General features: G+C 39.0%; 1 long non-coding RNA gene across 8 annotated transcripts in view; it reads right to left on the reverse strand.

Moving 5' to 3' along the window:
* LOC125112663 (uncharacterized) overlaps window positions 1-27,005 on the reverse strand; it is a 413,145-nt gene that overhangs the window by 303,328 nt on the left and 82,812 nt on the right. The window lies entirely within an intron of this gene.

Consider the following 27,005-nt stretch of genomic DNA (forward strand, 5'->3'; position numbering starts at 1 on the left):
GCTTGTTTTCTTTTCGGATAGGGAGTATGTATCAGTATTTCCCTTGCTCCTAGTAAAAGATTCTAAAAGTAAAATAAACGTTATTCTCACCCCCCAAAGCATAGAACCCTTTGTAAAAGCGTGAAGCGTTTCTAAGTCTCTCTAACTCGGTAAGACGTTTACCTAAAACCAGTTCCCTGCTGTCCGTGGCCCCTGACGTCTCGGCTGGCTCGTTTCAATCATCCAGCCGTTCTTTTTGCTCTCAGCTCCTTGCAGTACCAGCCACGCACTCACTGCTCAGGGGTCAAGATGAAACCTCGAGGGAATTCACTTGTAGATCTTTGGCTCTCTCTCCTTTATGAATCCCTCTTGGCAGGGATTTTCTCCTCTCAGTTCCCAGCTATTGGGGAAGCTCCCAATTCCAATTTCTCACTAGTTGGCCAGTCAGAATGCCACATTCTTATGGATTGCAATCCTTCCTACACAGCACAGACTGGGAGTGTCCTCAGTGAGAAACGGGTCAAACATAACTCTCACTCAGGATGAAACCCTTCCTTCAAGGTGCTGCTTGCTTGCTTGCTTTTTTCTGCTTTCTTTTTTTATTTTTTATTTTTTCTTTTGGTGTACCTGTGGCATATGGAAGTTCCTGGGCCAGGGATTGAACCCAGGCCACTGCAGTGACAATGTTCACTCCTTTAATCCACTGCACCACAAGGGAAATTCATTCAAGTTTCCGCCTCCTTTAGCCATTCTCCCATGCCCTTAAAGAACTGTTTTTATTTATTTCATTTTGTTTTGACCAGAGTCTATCAGTATTGTCATTGAGATTAGTCTGAGGGGTTCCCTGGTGGCCTAGCAGTTAGGGATCCGACATTGTCACTGCTGTGGCCCAGGTCACTGCTGTGGCTCAGGGTGCCACTATGGTGTGGGTTCTGTCCCTGGCCTGGGAACTCCTGCATGCTGCAGGTGCAGCCAAAGGGGGGCGGGGGAAGAGAGATTAGTTTGATATAAGGTCCTGTACCATTACCAGACGCTAGAGATCATCTTTTGATTTTGATTTTTATGGGTGTCAGGTGTCCTACGATATTAGATGTTACTAAATTAATAAGCAAATGAAGAGAGAATACATACAAGTGTTCAGAGGAATATCTACATGCAATATGATGCAAGTTTTCTATTTTTAGGCATGTGTATTTCTGTTGAAGTAAAAAATTCAAGCTTTGTGTTAAAATATAGCATGAGTCCTCTCCCACTACCCTCCCAGGTCAAAAAGGTGGCCTCAACTCAATGTGTTTTGATTGTTTTGCTTTTGGTTTGGAGATACAATAAGTGATTTATCATTTCTTTCACTTGAAAAGTCAACCAAATGGCTACACATTTACTTTAATGTACATTTTAGGAGTATGACAATTTGCAGTGAAATTAATTTGGACTCAAAAGTGTAGTGTTTTATGATTAACCCACGGCTTCATGTAAATGGATAAAAGTCCAGGCTCATTCACTAAGAATAGGATAATCACATATAGAATATATATCCATGTACATTTTTAAGTAATTTTGTGGCTGAAACACATGTCGCATAAAATAAAGGTTCATGTTCTATGATGTTTAAATATTTCTAATGAGACTTAGCATTTCGAACAATTTGGAAATTCTACAGCCATACACAAAACATTAAACTTTTCCAATGATTAGAACTGAGGCCCATATAAAACATTTCTGGCTTTGCTTTTTGAGCTTCAGAGACATGTGAATTACTCATACGTTTAATCCAGGATTTACTATTGCTTCTTTTATGTAGTCAGTACGACAGAATGCTGCCACAGAGTGCTGTTAATAATTGTAAACACAGATTAAGTGCTTACTGTGTTTTATTTGAAACATAATGCATTTAACTCTTGAGGGTTGTACTGACTTACCCTGAGAGTTATGTTTAATGGACAAAATAAACATTAATATAATTTACAAGTTACTATATCCACTTGACAGCTATTTTTTGGCTGTTACCATTTTGAGGACAGGCACGAGCCCACTGAGCTGTGCGGTATTGCGATCGTGGGGAGGGAAGGTGATGAACTCTCTATATAAACTCTGCTACGGTTTTTGTTCTAAAGTGTTTCTCAAAATGTAATGGTCTGTGGTGGAAAATGCAATTTCTTACAAAAAGGATTCCAGCAATGCGTAAAATTGTAGGATTCCAGGAGCAATCTCAATGTCTATATGATGTGCCATTTGATTTACATTTTATTTAACCCTTAGATTAGTTACAACCTGAATCAGAAATGACCCAGAGAAACTATGAGAGGGCATGAAGACATACGATTATCTTGGGAAAATATGAACAAAATAATCCTGAACATTAAAAAGCCCAGTTCTGGGGAGTTCCCGTCGTGGCGCAGTGGTTAAAGAATCCGACTAGGAACCATGAGGTTGCGGGTTCGGTCCCTGCCCTTGCTCAGTGGGTTAACGATCCGGCGTTGCCGTGAGCTGTGGTGTAGGTTGCAGACTCGGCTCGGATCCCGCGTTGCTGTGGCTCTGGCGTAGGCCGGTGGCTACAGCTCCGATTCAACCCCTAGCCTGGGAACCTCCATATGCCGCGGGAGCGGCCCAAGAAATAGCAACAACAACAACAACAACAACAACAACAACAACAAAAAAGCCCAGTTCTTCTATTACAACATCTCTCTGTGCAAAATCTGTCCACTGGCTCCTCCTCTTCATCATAGCAAGGGACTGAAACGTCTGTCTTCAAAAAAAAAAAAAAAAAAAAATTCTTCTCTTGGTTTCCAACTATCTCTTCTCCAGTCCACAAACAATTATTTTAGTATCTGTGCCCAAATTAGAATAATTCTCATTATTTTTTTCTATGATCTTAACATGCTAAAAGATTTGCAGCAGAACCTCTGGGTGAAAAGACACTCTCCCTAACAAAACCAGGATTCATTAACAGCCTAGCAATTCCGTTTCCTTTCCTCTCCCCACAGTGAAATTTATAGTTTTAAAATTAAAAGTCCTCTTACTGAATAAGTTTTCTTCCTAGTCACTGTTTACTTTGCACATAACCCGGAAAGGATTGTTGGCTGCAATTCTTGCGGTGTTACTAAAATATTTCTTTAACGTCCCAAGCTAATATAGTGTATATGAATAGATGACGAAGACAGAAGCTGAATTTTCACATTGTGCTTCATCACAGGGCATACAGGGACTCACAATTTGGCAGGTTTTAGTAAACAATACAAGAGTGTAAGGGTTTGGGTTCTTTTTTACCTCCCCATTCACAATTTCCCCACTACTTCACATTTAATTAAATTTCCTAATTCAACTGCATGTTTATTCCAAACCATACAATTCAAGTTCTAATTCACATATTTTGATAAGAAAATAGAACACAGAAGGTATAACCACAGTTTCCATCAATTATGTTTGTCAACAGCTACTGAGTAATTCTTAACTATTCACTTACCTGAATCTAAAAATCTAACTCGTTCCTACGGAAGCCCTTAGGAACTAAAGTTCCAAGCAGCTATTCATGTTCAGTCTCGGTCTAAACCTTTAAGAAGTTCCAAAATATTCCTGAAGTAAAAGAATAGCTTAGGAATGTCACAGGGGAATTAGTCACTGGAGGTTTTTAATCACATCTAGGTGCTGTGCTTCAGCGACTAAGTATCTAAAATTTTGCTTCTCAGCTCAAAGTAAATCTTACAATAATTGTCCATCACCAGCTTTCAAAGTATAGTCTTTGTGCTGAGAAAAATTAAAATGTTTCTGAAGACCTGAAGCAAATAAAGAAGACAGCAACAGAAATAACTCCAAGAATTACCTTTGGTGGGAAAGACTTATTTCTTATGATAATTCTAAATAAACTTTCAATAATTGTGCCTGACTTGTAACCTATACATGTAGATCTGTTTACCACATGTTATCTATCGACTTCACTGATATAGAGTTTAGTTCACCCATTATATGCATGGGCAGAAAAAAGAGAATGTTTTAGCAATTGAGGTGCTTACAAATTCTGTGTATATAAACTGGATTCCTGTTTAGCCATTACATACCTCATTCCCAGAAAGATGCATTTTATAATTCACTCAACAAATGCCAGGCAGTGGCTGAACCTCACAGCTTTCGTGGCCAGGCCCTCTACACAACTAACCTTCTGATGGGGACATGGTCATACAGCCGGTCAAGAAACCAGTAAATAAATAAATCTTAAAAGAATGCTTGGAGGACACCTAACAGGGTTCTAAGGCTAAAAATAATGATGATTACGATGCTGGTGATTATACCCATGATGACGGGGAAGAGGAGGAAGAGCCGCTTATGTTGTGTGGCCAAGGACGGACTCTCTGGCAGGGTGACTCAAGCTGGAAGATGAAATGTCAGCCACGTGAAGAGCTTGGACGAGAGCATTGTGGGTGGAGGAAACTGTTCATACCTTCAGGTGGGTAAGCACTTGACAGAGTCAAGGATTCAAGAAACATTACAAACATGTGGAGGAAAATGATGAGCGAGAGGTTAGGCGTTCAAATAATTGTTAATAGCCAGTCAAAGGAAGTGGGGTAAAGACAGTATATGGAATTCATGCTTTGACTCGCTTTCTTCATTCGGAACACAACGCAAGAGTTAATGAAATAGAAAAAACCGGGAGAAAAAAAAAAAAAAAAAAGGAGGGCGGCTCAAAGAAAAGGCACACGTCTTCGTGAACTAGAAACGCTGATGAGGTCGGAGGGCCACGTGAGGGATCAGGTCCTCAGGTCCGGAAGTTGGAAGTGACAGCTGAGAATCTGGCTGTGAGGGGGTAAAAGGAGACTTACTCAAAAGTCTGTGTGCAAGGCAGGACCTCCAAATAAGGGTCACGGTTTGTATCGAGGAACTCAAGTATGTTCCCCACGTTACACAAAGAGGACCAAAACTAAAGGCAGGGACCACTGCCTGAGGCTACAGCGTCTAATAGGCTGTATTTCTAAGACCCAGGCGACACAGAGAGCAGCCAGCCCAGACCGGCATAGGGCCCGCTGCCATGGCAACTGAATTTTTAACACAACTGATACCCCAGGGGGGTGTCCTAAACTGCCTACATAGTACCTCACTTGAACCTGGAACACAGGGAGCTGAGAGAAGGTGGTCACCAAGGTGCCAGACAGAACCTCAGAGACAGAAGAGAAGACATCTCACAACAAACAAGCTGACTGAAAACCCAAAACGCGTCAAGAAATGAAAAGAAGTTCAATTGAAATGGAAATCCAAAATCAAGGATGAAATATTTTATCTCAGATGAAGCTGATGCAGAGGAGTCTAACAAAGAATTAGAAATAAACTGATATGCGCAAAGACATAAATGAAAGAATAATTTCTTTACAAAGACTAAACATTTAACATGAAGCAAAAATAGAAGCCAAAAGTAAAAAAAAAAAAAATCAAGATGAGATTTTTAACATAATTTATACTAGAGCAGTTTAGGCTCAGTAAAATTGAATAGCGATACAGAGGTTGGTTCCGCATATACCCCAGGCCCACGCACGTAATAGCCGTTCTCAGTTGTCAACATCTCCCACCAGAGACTCGTATTTGTTACAAATGATGACCTAAACTGAGACATGAGTATCATCCAAAGTCCACGGTTGACATGAGGGCTTACTCTCGGAGTTGTACATTCTATGAATTTGATAAATTTATAATTGCATAGGTCCAGTAGTATTATACTTGTACAGAGTAGTTTCAATGCCCTACATCTCTGTTCCTCCTATTCATTCCTTCCGCTCTCCCAATACTTGGGAACCATATTTTTTTTTAATTGTCTCCATATTCTGCCTTTTCCAGAATGTCAAATATTTGAAATCATGCAGCATGCAGCTTTTTCAGTTTAGCTTCATGCACTTAGTGAATATGCATTTAAAATTTTTCAACTTTTTTTTTTTTTAGAGCCACACCCTTGGCATATGGATGTTCCCAGGCTAGGGGTCAAATCGGAACTGCAGCTGCCAGCCTACACCATAGCCACAGCAATGCCAAACCCAAGCTGTGTCTATGACCTACACCACAGCTCACAGCAACAATGGATCCTTACCCAGAGCAAGGCCAGGGATTGAACCTGCATCCTCACGGATACTGGCTGAGTTCGTTACCACTGAGCCACAATGGGAGTTTTCCCATTTTTTATGGGAAAATGATGGTTCATTCCTTTTTAGCACTGAATAATATTCCATTATCTAGAATATTATCTAAAATGATGGTTCATTCCTTTTTAGCACTGAATAATATTCCATTATCTAGAATATTATCTAAAATGATGGTTCATTCCTTTTTAGCACTGAATAATATTCCATTATCTAGAGGTACCACAGTCATTTATCTATTCATCTACTGAAGGATATGTTGGTTACTTCCGAGTTTGGCAATTATGAATGAAGCTGCTATAAACATCACTATGCAGATATTGGTGTGAACATAATTTTCAATTCTTCAGCAAATACCATGACGTACGACTGAGGGACAGTAAGGTTTGAATATGTCTTTTTGTTTTTTATTTTTATTTTTAAAGAAAGCACCAAACTCTCCTCCAAAATGATGCGCCATTTTTCATTGCCATCAGTAATAAGTGCTGTCTTCACCAGCATTGAGCGCTGTCAGTGTTCTGGATTTATCCATTCTCACAGGTAGGCAGACAGATTTCACTGCTGTTTTAATTTGCATTTCCCTGATGACTAATGACATGGAGCTCTTTTTCCTATGCTTACTTGCCTATCTCTCTATCATTTATGATAAGGTCTGTTCAGGTCTTTAGTGCATTTTTAATCAGGCTTTGCATTTTCTTATTGTTGACTTTTAAGAGTTCTTTGAATAATTTGAATAACAGTCCTTTATCAGATAAACATTTTACAAATATACTCTCATTCTCCCAGCGTATGGCTTGTCTCATTCTTTCAACAGTGTATTTGCAGAGCATAATTTTTAAATTTTAACCAATCAGAGTTATTCAATTATTCTTCCCAAGAAGCAGACCTCTGGTGTTGTATCTAAAAAGTTGTCACAATCCTCTCGCCCATCCAGATTTTCTCCTATACTGTCATCTATCATTTCTATATGTTTGAGTTTTATAAGGTCTACGATCCATTCTGAGTTAATTTTTGTGAAAGGTATATGGTCTGTGTTTAGAATCATTTTTTTGTTTGTTTGTTTTATGTGTGTATGTCCAGCTGCTCAGCACCATTTATTGAAAAGACTACATATTCTCCAATGTATTGTCTTTGCTCCTTTGTTTTAAATACTAGTTGACTATATTTATGTTATCTCTACACGCTCTATTGTGTTCCATTGGTCTATTTGTCTATCCTCTCAAGAAACTATACTGTCTTGATCACCGTAGCTTTATAAGTCATCTTGTCCGCCTTGCAACTATTCTTCTCTTTTAACACTCTATTGGCCATTCTGGGTCTTTTGTCCCTCCATATAAATTTAAGAATAAGTTTGTTGACAAACAACAACAACAACAAGCAAGAAAACTGCTGGAATTTTGAGCGGGACTGCTTTGATACAGAGATCAAGCTGGGAAGACGGCTTGAAAATATTGTCTTCCTATCCATGATCTTGGACCCAGATGACATACTGAAAGTGTGAGTTTTCATAAAAAGAGAGACTTCTGGTTTCTGGTCTAGCATCTAAGAATCTTGGGAGGTACCATATAATTGGGATGAACAAATCTGATTCCACACTGTCTCTGCTTCTTTTGCTTTAATCTTTATTCTCCTGCTTCTGCTACAAGTTAGTCACTAAAGAGATGTTGGCAACAGCTTAAAGTATCCACAATAGTCCATCTTTGGGAAGCCTGCCTCACTGGCCTGAGCCTTAAACTCAAATGCTTTGTTTAGGTCACAGGAAACATCCTTCCAGGCCCACCTGTGAATGACTGCAGGAAAGAAGAAATTAATGCATCCCCTCCAGAGTCTGGCCAGAACCAGGAAATATTTGCAACAACTTACTGCCTTTTTTTTAACTTTACCTCCTCTCTGTCCCCTCTTTGTTCTATCAAAGAAACCAGCATCCAAACCCAGGAAAGATGGTTCTTTGGGACACTAGTCCACCATCTTCTCTGTCTGTCAGCTTTCTGAATAAAGTGGCTATTCCTTGCCCCAACAATTCCTGTCTGGAATATTTTATTGCCCCCAGTGTAGCAAGCAGCAGGAGCTAGGGCTTGGTAACAATCACGCTATCCTAATAACAAACAAAAAGATAAACAAACTAAAATATCAACGACTAATCTTAGATCCCTCAGAGAAGTAAGGTCACAGGGAAAACCACTGCCTGCCAAGTTGCAGAACGGGACACCAAATTCAAAGCATCACAACTTTCCTGAGCAGAACCTCACAAGCAGAAAACCCTAGGAACCAGTACTGAGGTAGGAAAATCTGAATATTTGAAAGCTCAGTGTGACAAGTTAGAGAATTAAAAATTCCAGAGGTACCCAGTTATAACTTTACCTCCGGGAGCTCAACCAGGCCCTCACAACGACCACTGGAGAAGAACCCCCTTAGGGTACAGGTAGGAGGAGGGGAAAGCTAACGACTGTGAAACAGACCAGACCATCTGTTCCTACAACAGCGTGTGTGCTCAAGTGACATCACGTTACCAGAGCCTAACCTACTGGGGTTTTTCAGAGTCTAATCACCTGGTGGAAAAAAAATATCCCACACCAGCCTGTTCTATCCTTCTATGTGGGGGAAAAGAAAGGCTCAGCCATGGTTATTCCCAGTTTTCCCTGAGGGAAGATAAATACCCAATTCTAGCCCATTCTAGCCATCCTGTCCCAAGGGTGGAGGTATTGAGAAGCACTGCTCAAGTCCATAGTCCAGAGGCATAGGATCACCCAAAGTGAAACTTCATCATAGGACTGTTCCATAGAATACCTCCTCTTCCTCCACAAATTAACACTTATTACTGAAGGCCTATTTACCGCAGCCCTTTCTACCCAATACATCAGTTCAGCTGTAAGACAAAATTAAGAGACACATTAAAGGTAAAACAAACAAACAAACAAAACAAAACAAAACAAAACAGGTTAAACAGATAGATCGAACATCAGAAACAGACTTAAATAAGGCAGGGATGCTGGAATTTTCAGATCATCAATTTAAAATAACTATGGGAGTTCCCATCGTGGCGCAGTGGTTGGCGAATCCGACTAGGAACCATGAAGTTGCAGGTTCGATCCCTGGCCTTGCTCAGTGGGTTAAGGATCTGGTGTTGCCACGAGCTGTGGTGTAGGTGGCAGACGCGGCTCAGATCCCACGTTGCTATGGCTCTGGTGTAGGCGGCAGCTACAGCTCCAATTCGACCCCTAGCCTGGGAACCTCCATATGCCGCGGGAGCAGCCCAAGAAAAGGCAAAAAGACAAAATAAATAAATAAATAATAAAATAACTATGATTCATATGCTAAGAGCTATTGGCATACTGGTGTATTGTTCACTAACGGAAAACGTAAATGGCATACAAGAACAAATAGGTAATGTAAGCAGAAAAATGGGACCTCTAAGAAAGAATCAAAGAGAAATACTAGATACCATAAATACTGTAACAGAAACGAAGAATGCCTGTGATAAACTCATTACTAGAGAGGGCATGAGTATGGACGAATATGTGAAGAAAGGTCGATAAGAAACTGCAGAACTGAAAAGCAAAGAAAAGGTGATTTAAAAAAATGAAAAAGTATCAAAGAGCTGTTGGACAACTAAACATGTGCATTATATGTAGGGTAGGGAATAAAGAGATAAATGAACAAAAATAAATATTTTAAGCAATAATGACTGAGAACATCTCTCGAAATTAATGTCAGAGGATTATATTTTTTTGAAGAAAAAAATACCAAAATGTTGGAGCTGTCAGCACTGACACCAGGAGGATATGGCGTCTTTCAGGAAAGGTTTGACAATTCTCCCAGGTTCACATGTGATGTTGCCAAATAATCAAGCAATTCTACTCCTAGGTATGTACTAAGGTAACTAAAAAATATATTAATATAAAAATATACAAATATCAATAGTAGCATTTTTTAATAGCCAAAAATGTAGAAAAATCCAATTGTGCATCCCCAGAAGGAACAAAAGTGAAATATCTGCACCATGGAATATTTTTTAGCCATAAATAATGTAGTAAAGATACATGCTACAACTTGAATGAACCTTAAATATTATGCTAAATGAAAATGGCCAAATACAAAAGGCCACATATTGCATGATTCCAGTGATATGAAATGTCCAGAACAGCTAAATCCAAAGGGGTAGAAAGGATATGGGTTGCCAGCAGCTGCGGGAAGGGGAGATGGAAAGTGACTGCTAACAGGCCTGGGGTATCTTTGGGGGATTTTGAAAATCTTCTGGAATTAATAGTGTCTATACAACCTTTTGAATATACCCAAAAGTACTGAATTTTATACTTTTAAATGGTGGTTTTGTGTTGTGTGAATCATATGTCAATTCAAAAAAATAAAGAGTCCAAAACCTGAATATCATTACTATCTTTAAGAGGGAGATCAAGTGAAATATACTGTATCCAGAGGAATTCCCATCATGACTCAGGGGTGAACGAACCCAACTAGTATCCATGAGGACATGGGTTTGATCCCTGGCCTTGCTCAGTGGGTTAAGGATCCAGTGTTGCCATGAGCTGTGGTGCAGGTCACAGACACGGCTCGGATCCTGCGTTGCTGTGGCTGTGGTGTAGGCCAGCAGATGCAGCTCCGATTGGACCCCTGGCCTGATAATTTCCATATGCCGCAGGTGCAGCCCTAAAAAGAAAAAAGAAAGAAAGAAACTGTCAGAGAAAAAAATTTAAACCTTTTAGAAAGTAAAACTCGACAGCAAATTTAGAAAAAACTCAATAAAACACAGGGAAGATAGAGGTAAAGGTATTCACAGAAAGTAGAACAATGAGTCAGAGATGGACAATAAAGAGAAAAAGAAAAGACAAGAGCAGCAAGCACCTTCCAGACAGAACAAATGAGAAAACTGCTTGTCATTGGAATGATTCCAAATACTCTGAAACGGAGGGACAAGGATTTCGAATGTGCCCACAATGAGGCACAGCATCGCTGTTTTCCAGTACACTGAGCATAAAGAGTAGAACCCATGAAATTCTATACCGGAGACAGACGTTACAGACAGATGTTACAGTGGTTCTCACAATATTAGGAATCTGACTGTTTTTTTTTTTTTTTGTCTTTTGTCTTTTGTTGTTGTTGTTGTTGCTATTTCTTGGGCCGCTCCCGCGGCATATGGAAGTTCCCAGGCTAGGGGTCGAATCGAAGCTGTAGCCACCAGCCTACGCCAGAGCCACAGCAACGCGGGATCCGAGCCGCGTCTGCAACCTACACCACAGCTCACGGCAACGCCGGATCGTCAACCCACTGAGCAAGGGCAGGGACCGAACCCGCAACCTCATGGTTCCTAGTCGGATTCGTCAACCACTGTGCCACGACGGGAACTCCAGGAATCTGGCTGTTTTAAGGATTGGGATCAACATTACTAAAAACTAGAGATGACTGAAGGAGGTTTCTAAAACTCTGAAGGAAAAATATTTTCTGACCTTGAATTCCAGAGCTAGTTCAGCTAAAACTTAAGTGTGATAATAAAATAAAGACATCTTTACACCAGACAAAAGCTCTTTTGACCTTTCTCAAAACGTTTACATCTACTGCAATTTTTCTCAGGAATTAACCAGAGAATGTTATCTGCTAAAATGAGAACATGGATGGAACTAGAGACTCTCATACTAAGTGAAGTAAGTCAGAAAGAGAAAGACAAATACCACAGGATATCACTTATATCTGGAATCTAATATATGGCACAAAGGAACCTTTCCATAGAAAAAAAAACTCATGGGCTTGGAAAGCAGACTTGTGGTCGCCAAGGAGGAGAGGGAGGGAGTGGGATGGACTGGGAGTCTGGGGTTAGTAGATGCAAACTATTGTATCTGCAGTGGGTAAGCAATGAGATCCTGTTGTATAGCACAGGGAACTCTATCTAGTCATGTGTGATGGAGCATGACGGAGGATAATGTGAGAAAAAGAATATATATATGTATGATTGGGTCCCTTTGCTGTACAATAGAAATTGACAGAACACTGTAAACCAACTATAATGGAAAAATTAAAAATCATTTTAAAAAAGTAACCAAGAATAAAGTATACATGGATACAAGAAATGGAAGCTCCAATACGGGAGAGTGAAAAGGAATCCCAGGAAACAGCTCTGTGCTAGGACAGACAGAAGGCAGCTAATTCCTATTGGAGCAGATCAGAATCCTCCCATAATAAACCTCCACGATAACACTGGTAGAGGCATTGCCTACTCTGAATGCACTGCAAAGAGATGAAGACAACTGCTATTAGGATGAGGGTGTCATTTAAAAATACACAGAAAAGTAGGCAAATAAAAACAGGGCAACTATTAATTTTAGAAAACAAGTTTACCGAAGAGAGAGTACTCATAGAATGCTAAAAGACACAGGCACGAAGCACACACATATAGGTGTACGGCAGTTAGCATGACAGACGCCATCTTGGTCCCGCAGAGTTTCTCCTGCTCTTTCGCTGACCCCACCCAGGACTGTACTGTGTGCTACATCGCTTCTCTGATATGTGTTGCACGGGGTGAGATTTCTCACCAAAAGTCAGCTCTCCTGGATCTCCGTTTGTAGTTCCCAGTAGAGAGAGGAAAATAAAGTATTTTTTTGCACCCTTCTTGGGTGCGTCTTGAGTCTAAGGGGTTATTTAATACTGTCAAAAATGTTTACTGTTTTTCCTGGCCAAAAACTGACAAGATATTTAAAAGGGTTTGCCTTTTAGTAGTTGCCAGATTAATGGGTGATATTCAGAGCCTAACAGAAACTTTTAGGTCTTCTCCCTTAAGTTAAAATAAAACTATGTACCCAGAGGAAGAGTCCTTCTAAAGCCTCTGTGGAAGGATTTACTAAAACATTCCAAAGACAAACAGCTCTAAACCCAGAACATAGAAATCTCTTGATTTCCATCTTAGTTGGAAATCTTCTCCTTGAAATAAAAAAAGCAAATTAAAGATAATGTGGTTGGAAGGGTGGAACAGCCTATGATGTCATTTAAGTTGCAACCCAATTATTTGAAGAATTAAAAGCAACTGTCTGTATCTTTACAAATCTTTGCAAAACCAGAAATGCAGTCCACCTAACTTTTTAAACAATTAACCTGCCTATTTATCTCAAAAGGCTTATAGGTATTGTAAAAATTCTGGCCTTAGGAAACAAAAGCCCTGCGAAGAGAAACTTGCGTTCTTTCGCTGTGCCTCTGAGATGTAAGTGTTCTTGATCCTCCAAAAGCTCTTATCTAGGTCAGCGCTTTAAAAGATGAACTTCAGGAAGACAATTCTGATCAGAAGAAAAACAAAAGGGGGACAGGTTATTTTAAAACACAGACAAATGAAAAATCTTAAAGAGTTTTCTCTACAAATATTAAAAAAAACAAAACCCAAAAAACTTCAGCAACCGGAGCAGGTAACTTTAAATTATTCCATCTGTCACAAATGTAATTTGGATCCAACTTCTTTTATAACGAGTGAGTTTTGTGCTATTGCACCTGATTTGTGACTACAGAAGCATGAAGGTTTCTGTTTGTGTCTGCACGTTCACGTGTATTTATGCATATGTGCGGCATTTTCTACCTGTGGATGGTGTTACTAAAATTAATTTGTAAAAGAGCTCTATTTTATTGGCTTAAAGAAGATTAACTGCTTATATGAACTAAGGATTCTTAAAACTCTCAGAAATATAACAGAAACTAATCCAAATGCTTTTCAAATTAATGTGATCTGAGAATTTATTTGGTGTTAATATTAGTTTGGGGGTGTTTAATTAAAACTGGTATGTCATTAGAGTTTTGAGCATTAAATATAATATTTTCTTCTACCTTGGTCTAGGAAAGGTCAAATAAGTTCATGTTTCGCTTACAAAACTGGTCAGCAAGAAAAATAGCTTGGGATGATTTTATCCAATACCTAGTAACTAATTTTATCGAATACCTCATCAAGTTTTGATGGGTAGTCTACACATAATGAATGAAAGCAGTCAATTAAAGAGATGAAAGTGGAACCACAGTTTAGAAATCAACTTTCAATGATGATTACATCTCCACCCCATCATGCTGACCTCTTCATTTTTCCTATTTCCTTTCCTTGGTCCTTCGTCGTTTCTGGAGGACGTGTCACAGCTGAATGTGACAGACCACAACATAGAAAGAACAGCTGTATAAATCAGAGTTACTGAAAGGCAGAGCTGGAACATGTGACAGTTATATTTAAGTATGTCTCATAAATACGATCAACAACAACTAACTCTGGCTGTTGAGTATCACTACACTATGTAGCTATAAAACAGAGCTATCAGACTATTTGGAATACTTTAGGAGAAATATGCAGTTCAGGTCTTCGACTAACCCTAAAGGTCTTTTCTGCATTTACATTAGTGACATTCTTTAATCCTTAATCCTCAGACATGTATGCTCAGTAAAATCCCAGGTCCATGTCTTAACTAAATACAGCTGTATAACTACCCCCAAGTGCGGGTTTAACAGCAATCTTCTTGTCATCACTCAAAAATATTTTAAAACCTTAACACAAAAGGTTACAAATTAATTATTCATAATGTCCTAAATCACTTGACTGAATCTCTCAAGCCCCTACACTTTTTTAGCCCTTATTTCCTAACAAGCACTTCAAAAAAAAAAAAAAAGAAAAGAAAGAAAAAAAAAATCCTAGAAACACATCATAATTAATTAGAAGTAGCCCCAACCTTGTGTTCTTTTCTCAGCTGATTTACACAGCCTCCTTTCTGCCAGCCTCTTCTTTTCCAGGCCTCTCCTTATCCTTTCCTTGTATGCCTCCCCCCACAACCCCCGCCCCCAAGATCCTCTGAAATGGAACTCTGACCTCCTGGGGACAAACTGCACTGTACCAAAGGCTCCTCTCTTCCATCAGAACAGAATCATGCCATGGTCCGCCATCCTAATTGTTTAAATTGTCTGTAATAAAATTCTCTGAGATGTCAGCTCCTTGAGAACCAAGACAAAAAGCTTCTTAGAGATGAATGAAGAAAAGAGAGTAACCCCATTTTTGAGGATGTCTTTTCTAGGTCTTCTGTAACAGAATCCAGTTCTTAGTGCCTAATGCCCTAGGAATCGATTTAGGTTTGAGTGTTTCATACATGTAGAAGTTAAGGTTTCAGTTGTGAGTCTTCCTTTTAAAGTCCGCTTTTTAAGAAAACTGGACCTGTTGACTTTCTGGACAGTGGATAGGTTTCATGAGGTATGATGATGCGTTGCCTATAAAAGCATGAGGATTTACAGATTCTATTTCTTGTTAAATGCACATCAGTTTACAAAGAAGGAGATAATTGTTCTGTGCAATATATATTTCAAATTTTGCTACATCAAGATATTGGAGAACTGGTTTAAGGTGTTAGCCAAACCAAAAAGGCAGTGAAATCCACCCAATTCTGATTTATACCATGTATAATGGTATACCATGTATAAATAAATTTCCCTTTGGGCTGTTTTGGGCATGTGCACTCTTTGTTGACTGCTTTGAAACACATACCAAATTCAGCAAAACATTATATAAACAGAAAGGAATTATTCTGTTTTCCGGCATCAAGTTGAGATGCAACCCAACATACGATTTTATGGCCGTGTTTTTTGGTGTAGGTCAAAAAAGAATGTCTTCTAAGAAAACAAACTTAAGGTTACCAAAGGGGATAGCAAGGAGTGGGGAGATACATTAGGATTTGGGTTAATATCTACCCACTATTCCATATATAAACCATATGAACCACAGGTACTGACTGGATAGCACAGGGAACAGTATTCAATTCTCATATTCGACAATATTCTGTATCTTATAAATACTTAAGACAGAAAAGAATCAGACATATATATATATACATATATGTGTGTGTGTGTATATATACATATGTGTGTGTGTGTGTGTGTGTATCTGAATCACTTTGCTGTATACCTGAAACTAAAACAACCTTGTAAATGAACTATACTTCAGTGAAAATGGTCTTAAAAATGTCTCTTAGGTCTATGAAAATAAACAGTGAGCTATTATTTTGTATTACAATCAAAACACTCATTGATCTATACCTGGGAGAGACTGACAGTTATTCTCAATGTTGTCTTAGTATCTTTGGTATTGCTTTCAAATTCCACTGGAATGTTACTATAAAACTAATATGTACCTAAACATCTTAGTTCATTAAACAGTGGGCAAACACAGATTCACATGATTATTTAATTTCGTCTCTCACAAAGACAAGGAGAGCACACAATCTATGTTATTTTCTCCGATTCAACTTTATTCTAAAGACCAAATATGAAAGGTTAATCCCCAGATATGTGGTGTGGATGCCATTACCGCCCGTGCTCTCGAATGCAATTGCAGTCTTGGGGAGATGAACTGTTGTATACTGTATTCAGCTTGGTTTAAATCCCCAGCCCCAAAGTTCAGATAAGTATCTGAACTTTATCCGAACTATCCCAACTTCCTTTCGTTTGTGATTCAAGTCTGAAAAATCTCATGGGAACAGATGCCCTTGTAGCTTTCCTTTACTTCCGGCTTCATTGTGAGAACCAGCCTTCCGCAGAAGTCCTTACACGCATGACAAGCCTGAAGGCATGATGCCTAGGGACTTTTTTCCCCCTTAAGTTAAAATAGGTTATTGCTTTTATCAAACTGAAATTCCAGGGTTTTTTCTTTCTTATTATCTCCTTGATGTTCTTCGGAGAGCTTTGACCACATTTTCAACTTGAAACCCTTCCTCCTCAATCCTCTGTGGCATTAGCGTCTATAGGGTCTGACCTCAGTTTTTGCTTTGACCTTTGCTTAATCTAAATGCCCCCTGCATTAGTTGGGATTTCCCAGGCTCTTCATTGACACAGTAAATACACATTGAGCACTTTCTATGTTCCCAATACTGTTACAGAGACCAGGTTTGCAGCAATAAACAAAGCAGGAGAAACCAAAATCCTGCTTTCCTGAAAGCACTTTGTAGTGGGGGGAAACAGATAGGCAAAACAAACAAAAAAGAAATAAAATATTTAAAATAGGTGCGAACTGTTACATTTAGAATGGGTAAGCAATGAGATCCTACTGTACAGCACAGGAAACTACATTTAATTTCTTGGGATACACACATGATGGAACATAGTATGAGAAAAAGACTGTATACACACATGTATGACTGGTCACCATGCTGTACAGCAGAAATCGACCTAACACTGCGAATCAACTATACTTTAATTTAAAAAACCCCACTAATTCAAAAAGATATATGCACCCCCTCCAAAAATAAAATTTAAAAAAATAATAAAATAGGTAGTATACTGTTTGCTATTCCACTTACTTACTTCTAAGCTTAGGAGTGGATTTCAGGATCAAAATAAGGATAGAAAATAAGAGACAGTGCTTCTCATTCTATCTGAATACATGTTTAGGGAGGCTTGGATTAACTCCAGATCCCTTATCTGTTGTAAGATAGAACAGGAACCACAGAAAGGTTATTAGGAAACATTTTGCAAAGTGACAAAAATACGTTTGATTGTTTTCAATTAAAAATATCTTGGCAAAAACAAATAAACAAACAAAATATTAGATAGTCTTAAGAATTATGGGGGGAAATAAAGAAGAGTAGTAGAGGCAAGTGCTATGAGGGGGTGGAGCAGAAACAGGCTGTCATGGTACATCTCAGGGAGCCGACATCTGAACAAAGACAGACAGGAGGTGAGGGGGAGGTCATGGGTTATCTGGAAGAGGCGGCTCCAGGCAAAAGCAACTGCATCGCAAAAAGCTTGGAGAAAAAGCGTGAACCTGGGGTGCCTGTCGTCTTACGTTTCCTCTCACTCTGCACATTGTCTGTTCCCACTGGACTGAGTTATCGACGAAAATGCTCGTCAGTCCCAAATCCGCATCTCTGTTCCGAGAGCCTCGTCTAACTTCCTGCCAGACACCTGATGTCTTAGGAGCACTTCAAAGGCAGCACATCCCCAAACCTAATGTGTTTCTTTCCCCGGAAACATGTATTACCTCCTGCATTTCTTTTATTATCACACAAATACCCACACAGTGATCCAAGTCAGAAACCTAGGAATCCTTTAAGTTTCTTCTTTTCCTCTATTTCCACATTGAATTTGCTTTTCCATTTAACACGATGTATTAAGAAACTGCTTTGTGCTAGCCTCTGTGCTATGTGCCATGGTGGGAAAATTAATCTGTGTATTAAGTACCTACTAAACATTTCTTGTTTTCTTTATATTTGTCTACATCTCCACTGCTAGAACCAAAGCACGTCATTAGCTTTTAGGAACAGTCTCCAAACTGCTGTCCCATCTCCATGGGCTCATGTTTCCATTTCTGAAGTCTTGGCTTTCAAAGTTATCCTTCTAAAATGTAAAAACTGTAAACAATCGAGGATAATGGAGAAAAAAAAAAGTCTTGTATTTTGATATCTAGGAAACAATTCCACTTTAACTTTTAAATAAAAAGCATTTTTTTTTTAATTTTTCTGGGAAAATCAGCAAAATACAATGGACACTGCTGGGAATGAGCCAGACAGAGTCCCTAACTAGGTGTGTGATCATGGACAAATAATCTCTCCTGCCCCCACCTAAATCTTCTCCCCCTCAAAATAAACAGACTAGACCAGATTACAACTGTAGACATTTCTAATTCTTATTTTCAATAAAGGTCAATAGAGGAGAACACGACTGTATTGACATTGGTCTCAGAGGAAAAGATATATTTTCTGCCTGGTAGCAGATAAAACTACACATTTCCTAATCCAGAGATAATGATAAACCCTGCCAGGTTTTACTTCTAGACAAAGAAGTATATGATCTAAAGATCTGTATAGCTTAGCTTGTAGAAAAGGAATAATTCCTCCAAAAAGTTTTACAATATTGGAGAATGTTCCTGAACAGCCCAAAATACAAAATCACAGTAAAGCTAAAGAAATAATAGGAGAAAACCAAAACCAGAATGGAAAACAAGAGGATTTGAGCAACGAATTAAACACTGAGGCACACGAAGAAATCACATAAGATGATTCCATTTGAAAACAGCACAGCAATAGATAAACGGACAGCAGCCCTCAAAGAATTGCCCTCTCCCTCAAATCCCAATCCAGTTACTGACAACTTGCTAAGAAAATAGAGAATCGCTGAAAAGTCAGGAAAGCGCTCGAAACATTTAAACCCATCGCTCTTTCTAGTATTATTACAAAATTTACTGAAGATTCATAGTAGTCACAAAAACATTTAGAATTTTTTTTTTCTAATTTTCTATTGAAAATGAAGGAATTACAAATTTGAAAATTTAGGTATCCATCCCATCAGCCTCCACTCAGATGTGTACTAAGTATCTCCACGTTAATGTATCAAATGCAACTCTCCACTGCCCTGGTCACTACCTATCCCTGAAACCGGCTCCTCTTTCCGCCGTCTCAGTCAATGGCAGCGCTGGGTGACACGTTTCTCAGGCGGGCAGGCGAGGAGTCACCTTCCTTCACCCACCTTCCCTCACTTCCATACACAGAGCCAGAGGAAGCCTGCTTTGCTCCACCTGCACAACATAAACTGAATCTAAATTCATCTCAGTCTCCACTGCTGCCACCATCATCACTTCTCTGTTCCCATTTTCCTGTGACTATCACAACAGCTTCCTAACTTGCCTCCTGCCTCTTCTTTTATCTCCCTGTGGTCTATCCTTCACACATCAGAAATGTTTTCATTAAAAAAGACATAATTCTGAAAACAAGACTTTTCTGCTCTAAGTTTCCCTATCAGAATCAAAGCCAAATTCTTTAACATACTCTACGGGGTCTGTATGACCTGGCCCCTTCCGATTCCTCTGCCCTGTGTACATTCACTATTCGTCACAATTCTATTACCTCTACTATTAGAAATGACTGGGAATGCTTTTAGCTGCAAGCAATAGAATATCTGACAATGTCTTAAACCATGAGGACATTTATACTTTATTGACCCAAATCCCAGAAATAGGAAAACTCATAATTGGTCCAAAAGTCCATGGAATCAAGGGCCCAGGCTAATTCTACGTTTCTATTCTACCATCCTTAGCCTGCTGGATCTTAATCCTCAGGCTTACCACCTCATGGTTACAATGCGGCTGATGTCATGCCATCCTTCACATCTGCATTCTAGGCAGGAAGACAAAGGAAGGAAGAGAAGTTTATCTGTCTCTTTATTTCAAAAGTAAAAGCTTTTCCAGAAGAGTTTCCTATGTCTCATTACCCACAAATAGATTTTAAGTCGCACTGCTTCAAAGTAGGATAAGACCAACCTTGGTAATAAGCGGCACTGGGAAAGCTACAATCTAATTTTCAAACCCCGTATTGTGAAGAAGCAGGTGAGAAAGGAACTGTCCACTGGATGAATAAAATACAACTATCTGCCACACTGGACTTTGTGCTGCAGAAATACACCAAGCTCATTCCTCCTTTGTATGAGGGGCCTCTGCAGGAGCTATCCCCAAGGCCGGGAGTGCTTTTCCCACATAACTTTTCGTTCTTAACGTTCTTCCTTGCAGTCATCCAGGTCTTACTTCAAATGTCACCCCCTCAGGGAGACTCTCCCTGACTACCCTGTCTGAAATTGCCTTCCCCAAAGTAACTTGCTCTCTAGGCCATTTCACTATATTTTTAAAGCCTTTAAAATGAGGGAGATGGCTGAATGGAAGGGTAACTATGTCCCTATCTTCCAAAGATGTAGAAGTAAAAAAAAAAAAAAAAAAAAAGGAAATTACACATTGGCTGAGAAAGACAAAGGGAATAAAAACTGAAAAAGCAAAATTTAGTTAGTTTCCCTTTTATCCATTATCCATGCTGCCCAAGCTCACAATCCTCCCCACCCCGTTCCTATTATCCAATTTCCAGTCCGGAGCTAAAAGTAACGGACCATCCTGGGGGTGTTGAGCAGATGACATAGAAATTGCCTGAAAAGGAGGTGTTGTGTGCGGACCCACTGCCAGAGAGTAATTGTCTCAAAAGGACAGTTTGCTTCTGGCATTATAAGCTAAAATTGAGACTTCTGACTTTTCAGCCTCCAAAGCCTAAATGTTTGGCATCAAGAGTAGAAATCTAGCATTTTCAATGCTCATATGTCCAAAAGCTGGAGAGCTGGAAAATGCTAGGAGTCCCAAATTGGTGTCCACTTTGAAATATTTGGCCCAGGAAAATGTATATTCTCATGCTGCAGGAAGTTGGTTTGCAAAAGAAGGCTGAATTGGGGCCAAAAAGCAAGCACCATTTGCCAGAGTGTAGATGAAATATGATAGTTTGCTGCACAAAGTTTCTTTTTAAAAGTTATTTGCAGCTGCCATGACACATCTTTAAAGCTGTAATATGCAGAACTGTTATTTAGGAATTCCAACAGAGGGAAACAAATCTTCATTGTTTACATTGAAACATGATGTAGTGAGATGCTAGGGGATAAAAATAAACATTTAAGATTGGACAAAGCCATGCATAGGAAGCATGGCTCAAATCACAGCATAGACTTAATTGGTCCAGAGTAAAAGCAGAAATTTTCATTTTTATAGAAAAGCTGTATTTATATTATCCTATTTAATAGACTTTATGATGCTGTATTGAGAGAAAATACATTCTCTTAGAAAGTGTTTAAGTCAAAGTAATATGGTGGTGGAGCTCCCAGTGCTTTTAAAAGAAAATTATAATTCTTAACAGATAGTAGTAACCTCAATCACACTTTTTATTCCCTTTGAAGAAAGAAGCATCACTATAGAAACTCATTATGAAATTTTAACTGAGTTAAAAAAAAAAAGATTTGAAAAGTTAGAAATTAGTGTCCAGTCCAAGACTGGACTGTTAAAATAGATGAAAATTTGACACCTGATAGGAAACTGAAGCTGTATGCAAAGATAAGTTGATGAGGAGAGAAAGGCAGAAGACAAAGGCGAGAGATTTTTCATACCACTTTTCAGTTTGTTCTACTCAAGAATAACTCTGAGAGTATCAACAGGCCATTTCCAAGGCTGAATGGTCCATTCTCTGATGACATTAGAGGTAATTTAAGGTGTGAAGCACGAATATAAAATACTTAAGGAAATGGTTCATTCTCATGAAAAAAATCTGGTTTTGAGTTCCTTTTTGAATCCAGCTCTTATTTGGAGAGATGGTAGTTAATGGTAGAAACACTTTGAATATTCTTCATTCCCCAGCTAGTTGCCACCCACACCAATCTGTCTATTCATCTGCTGTTTCTATGAGATACTGTTAATTGCAGATATATGATCTTTTAGTGAAAATAAAGCTCTGACCTGCGCTCATGTGCTTTTCTTACTTTTTTAGTGGTTTTGTATGGCTCTTCGCCTTAAAACACAAAAGCAAAGCACCTCGGTCTGGGGCCAGACGTCTTAGATTCAAAACTGGCCCTAGGAGTTCCCACTGTGGCACAATGGGATAGGAGGCATTTCTGCAGCACCAGGATGCAGGTTCTTTCACTCCCTGGCCTGCCCAGCACAGTGGGGTAAAGGATCAGGCTGTAACTGCAGCTCGGAACTGAGCCTCAGATCTGATCCCTGTCCCAGGAACTCCGTATGCTGTGGGGCAGCCAAAAATGAAACATAAAACAAAACACAACAAACTGGCTCTACCACTTAATCACCATGTAACCTTCAGGAAGTCATTTAGCCTCTCCTGCCAGTTTCCCCACCTGTACAATCAAGGGAATAATAAGGCCTGTCATAAGGGCATCGATGCGAATTGCATGAGATGATGCAAGTACAGTGCTTAGAATGGTTTCTGGAGTCCTCGGGGAGAGCCGTTATTATGATCACCTTACGCCTTGTAATGAGCTGGAGAACAGATATCAATAAATACACTCAACTGAGTCTGCTTCCCCCAAGGCTATATAAACTGAGCACATCATCCTACTCCCTAATTCTAGGCTATGGCTGTGGTGGAGACATTTAGTCTTTACCAAACATTCCACACAACAGACCAGATATGGTCCCTACATTTATTTGCTGTCTTCTTTGCTATTAATTGAGACCAGATAGCCATGATCTGGCCCAAGCATGAGAGAAAGTGATGGATGCCCCTTCCGGGCCTATCCAGGTCTCTTCTTTCGCTGAGCTCAAGGCCATGAGCTCTGGTGAAGCTGCCGCATGAAGAAAGCACCTTAAGGTGCATCAGGATTTTCATCCATGAGAAAGAAACCTTGGAGTGCCCTTCGTGGTGCTGTGGTTAACGCTTCCCACTAGGAACCATGAGGTTGCGGGTTCGATCCTTGGCCTCGCTCAGTGGGTGAAGGATCCTTCATTGACGTGAGCTCTGGTGTAGGTCGCAGACGTGGCTCGGATCTGGCATGGCTGTGGCTGTGGTGTAGGCCGATGGCTACAGCTCTGATTGGACCCCTAGCCTGGGAATCTCCATATGCCATGGGTGCAGCCCTAGAAAAGGCAAAAAGACAAAAAAAAAAAAGAAAGAAAAAAAAGAAAGAAAAAAACCTTTGTGGATTAAGCCGCTGCGAATTTGTTTGTTACTCTAACATTGCCCAGCATAATACTCATTAGCCCAGAGAGCAAACCATGCAGAACTCCCTAGTATAGGGAATAAAAACCAAAACACCGCTCTCCCAATGCCCTAATAATGACCAGTGAAATCTGCTGTCTCAGTTAAAGAAGAGTCAACACCGCTCTCCCTTCCCCACTGGCACAGTGGCCGACCTGACACGCAGTACTTTTATTTTATATCCGAGTCAGCGTTCTTTATTTCAAATCTGAGGGGCATATGTGCTATGGCCCTAACCCTCTGAAGGCTGTTTTTTTCCCGCTAACCATTTAAATGTAAATACGACCAGTGAATTTCTGCTTGGAGGATGCAGAACACACAGCAATCGTCTGGGACACTGGCAACAGTTCTTGTAGAAATGGTGACGCAAGAGTGTGGCACCTGAATCCCTCAGGGATCCTCTCTTCCCCGTAGTGTGGTCTCACTGGTTCACATCATCTCAGTAGTTCTTCCTAATCATTCACTCCTCATCAGCCACTCCTAAGTGATCACCTACTCCCAAGGAATCATCGGCAAAGGGTTGGCCCTATTATTTCATGTGTTTATTTGAGTCACTAGTGGAATGATGTTTAGATGGCTGCACTGTGATAAAGCTGAATTCTTAACTTCATTTGAAAAGTTCTTTAAGGATGGCTTGCTTTTCAGAATTCTAAAAAGCAGTGATACAACGCAAATACGAAATCTCTCAAAAAGGGCAGAAATCTCCGGTGTTGTACCCGAAAGGCTTAGCACACACTTAAAAACAAAAACAACACAAAAGAGTGGACTGGAAAATGAGAAGGCAAGGGCTAAAGCTATAATGATGACATGAATTTGATTTGTTATGTCCTGAGGTTTTTAAGGGCAGACATTGATAGATCAGAGATTTGCCTTAGGGACCATAACAGTCCTATAATCTAAAGTACAGGAACTCGTTTAGGGAAAGAAAATACATAAAAGATATTATCCTGAAAGCCTCACTGGATAAGGTACTTTTAGTGTTCAAGAGCAAATTTTTGAAAATGAGTTTCTGTTGCCAGGTCTATTTTTATGATGCTTTTCAATTAAAAGTTTTAAGGAGCATATTTGCAAAGTTATAAGACAACCCAGGTCGCAAAGAGCTCTGCCTGCGGATACTTTAGTGAAAAGCCCAATGGACAGTCATCATTATTCATATCAAACTGTGGATTTTATAAAGATAAATTAAAGGGATTAAATATTTTTGAAAGGAATGCATTATGAATGATAAAAAAGAAAAAAAAAAAAACACTGCTTTATGCTGTCCTCCTAAGCATTCACACTACTTAACAGACTTAGGAAAATTTGCCACTAGAACAATTTCAGTCTTTTTTTCTATTTAACTAACAACATATTTTTGAAATGTGTAAAAATAATTGCTGGTTTGTCTGTTTTTTAGGTTAAATTTGCTTTGGTGAAATACCAGTGAGAAATATGTTAGGAAAGATGAAGGGGAGCATGTGAGTGGTAGTACTGGTGAGTTTGTTTTTACAATTCTTTTCATCTAAAATATCAAAATGATTTAGTCTAAAACATTGTTAAAACACCTGTGTAGAATGAATAGTAGATCTAAGTTCAGCTGCTACCCAGATAGGAGATATTTTGAGCTACCACAAAATATAAAATAAAGGAATTTTTATTGCTGGTGTAAATTATCTAGTTTTCCTGCTGACATAGCTTCTTTTCATTTTACCTCTGAGGATACACGTTACAGGAAATTATAGCTCTTTGGGGACACTCCGAGCACTGTGACTTTCTCACTTAGTCTCTTTTACGCATAAGTTCTCTCTGTTGAGTAAGTTCTTATTCTCGGTAACCCCCCAAACGCCAGCCTATACCAGGACAGTCTCCACAAAATCCGTCATTCATTTCATATTTAATTCGTCTTCTATATATGAAACTGGGAAAGACACTTATCCGGAGGCTGGCCTGGCTACAGCGGTGATTGATTTTATGTGTCAGTCCGGGCCAGGGGGTGCCCGGAAAAATAAACAAGAGAAGAACTGCAATAAATAAGACAAAGCATTAATGCTCCTAAAATATAAATAACTTTATTTATTTATTTATTTATTTATTTATTTATTTATTTTGTCTCTTTAGGGCCACACCCATGGCATATGGAGGTTCCCAGGCTAGGAGTTGAATCGGCACTGTAGCTGCTGACCTACACCACAGCTCACGGCAATGGCCGGATCCTTAACCCACTGAGTGAGACCAGGGATTGAACCTGCATCCTCATTGGATGCTAGTCAGATTCGTTTCTGCTGAGCAATGATGGGAAATCCTAAAAGAACTATTTGTAAATCATATCAAAGAAAACCTAATTTTAAAATGATGAAAGGACCTTCAAGAACATATAAAAAATGTTTAAACTCACTAGTAATTATAGAAGCACATATTACAACAACAATACATTTTTACCATCAGAATTTTTATAAATTATACCCACTAATGAGAAAAGTGTGAATTTTTACAGCCCTTTACTAGGGTAACCAGGCAGTAGCTGTTCACATCGTATGTATTTTAACCCAGGAGTCTCACTTCTAAGGAATTCATCCTACAAAATAAAGGTGCCCATGAGCCCCAAAATACATATACAAGTATGCTCACCAAAATGTTTCTAAGAGTGAGAAATTCGACATAAATATTCATCAATTTGTGAATAAAATTATAGAATATTCCTTACAATGGACTATTACAGTCTTTAAAAATAATGAAATAAGCTTATAGGACATAATGGAAAATGGAAGAGTATTCAGGACCCAGTGAAAATCTGTCTTTTAAAGCAAGCTGTAGAATGCTATAACATCCAATAATACTACTGAAATAGTAATCTGATTTTTAAATAATAATTTTAGAATAAGAAAAGAGTCATAGATGTTAAGGAAAAAATCCTAGAAGAATATTTACCAAATATTAACAAGAATATTTCCAAAGGGAAACATTATAAGAATTTTGTACCTTATATTACTTAACATCTCTGACCATTAATTTTTTTATTGAAGTGTAATGGATTTACAATGTTGACTTAGTTTCAGGTGTACAGCAAAGTGACTCAGTAAATATATATATATTACATATATATATAATATTCTTTATATATGATATATTCTTTTTCAGATTCTTTTCCCTTATAGGTTATTACAAAACATTGAATATAGTTCCTTATACTATACAGTAGGTCCTTGTTAGTTATCTGTTTTACATATAGTATTGCATATACTTTAATTCAAAACTCCTAATTTATCCCTCCGTTGCTCTTTCTCCTTTGGCAACCATAAGTCTGTGGTTATTTTTCAAGTTTATCTGTATCATTTTTTTCCTTGATTTCACATATAAAAGATATCATATGATATTTGTATTTCTCTGTCTGGTAAACTTCCCTTAATATGATAATCTCTAG

This window comes from Phacochoerus africanus, chromosome 12 (assembly GCF_016906955.1).
Source record: "Phacochoerus africanus isolate WHEZ1 chromosome 12, ROS_Pafr_v1, whole genome shotgun sequence".
NCBI lineage: Eukaryota > Metazoa > Chordata > Mammalia > Artiodactyla > Suidae > Phacochoerus > Phacochoerus africanus.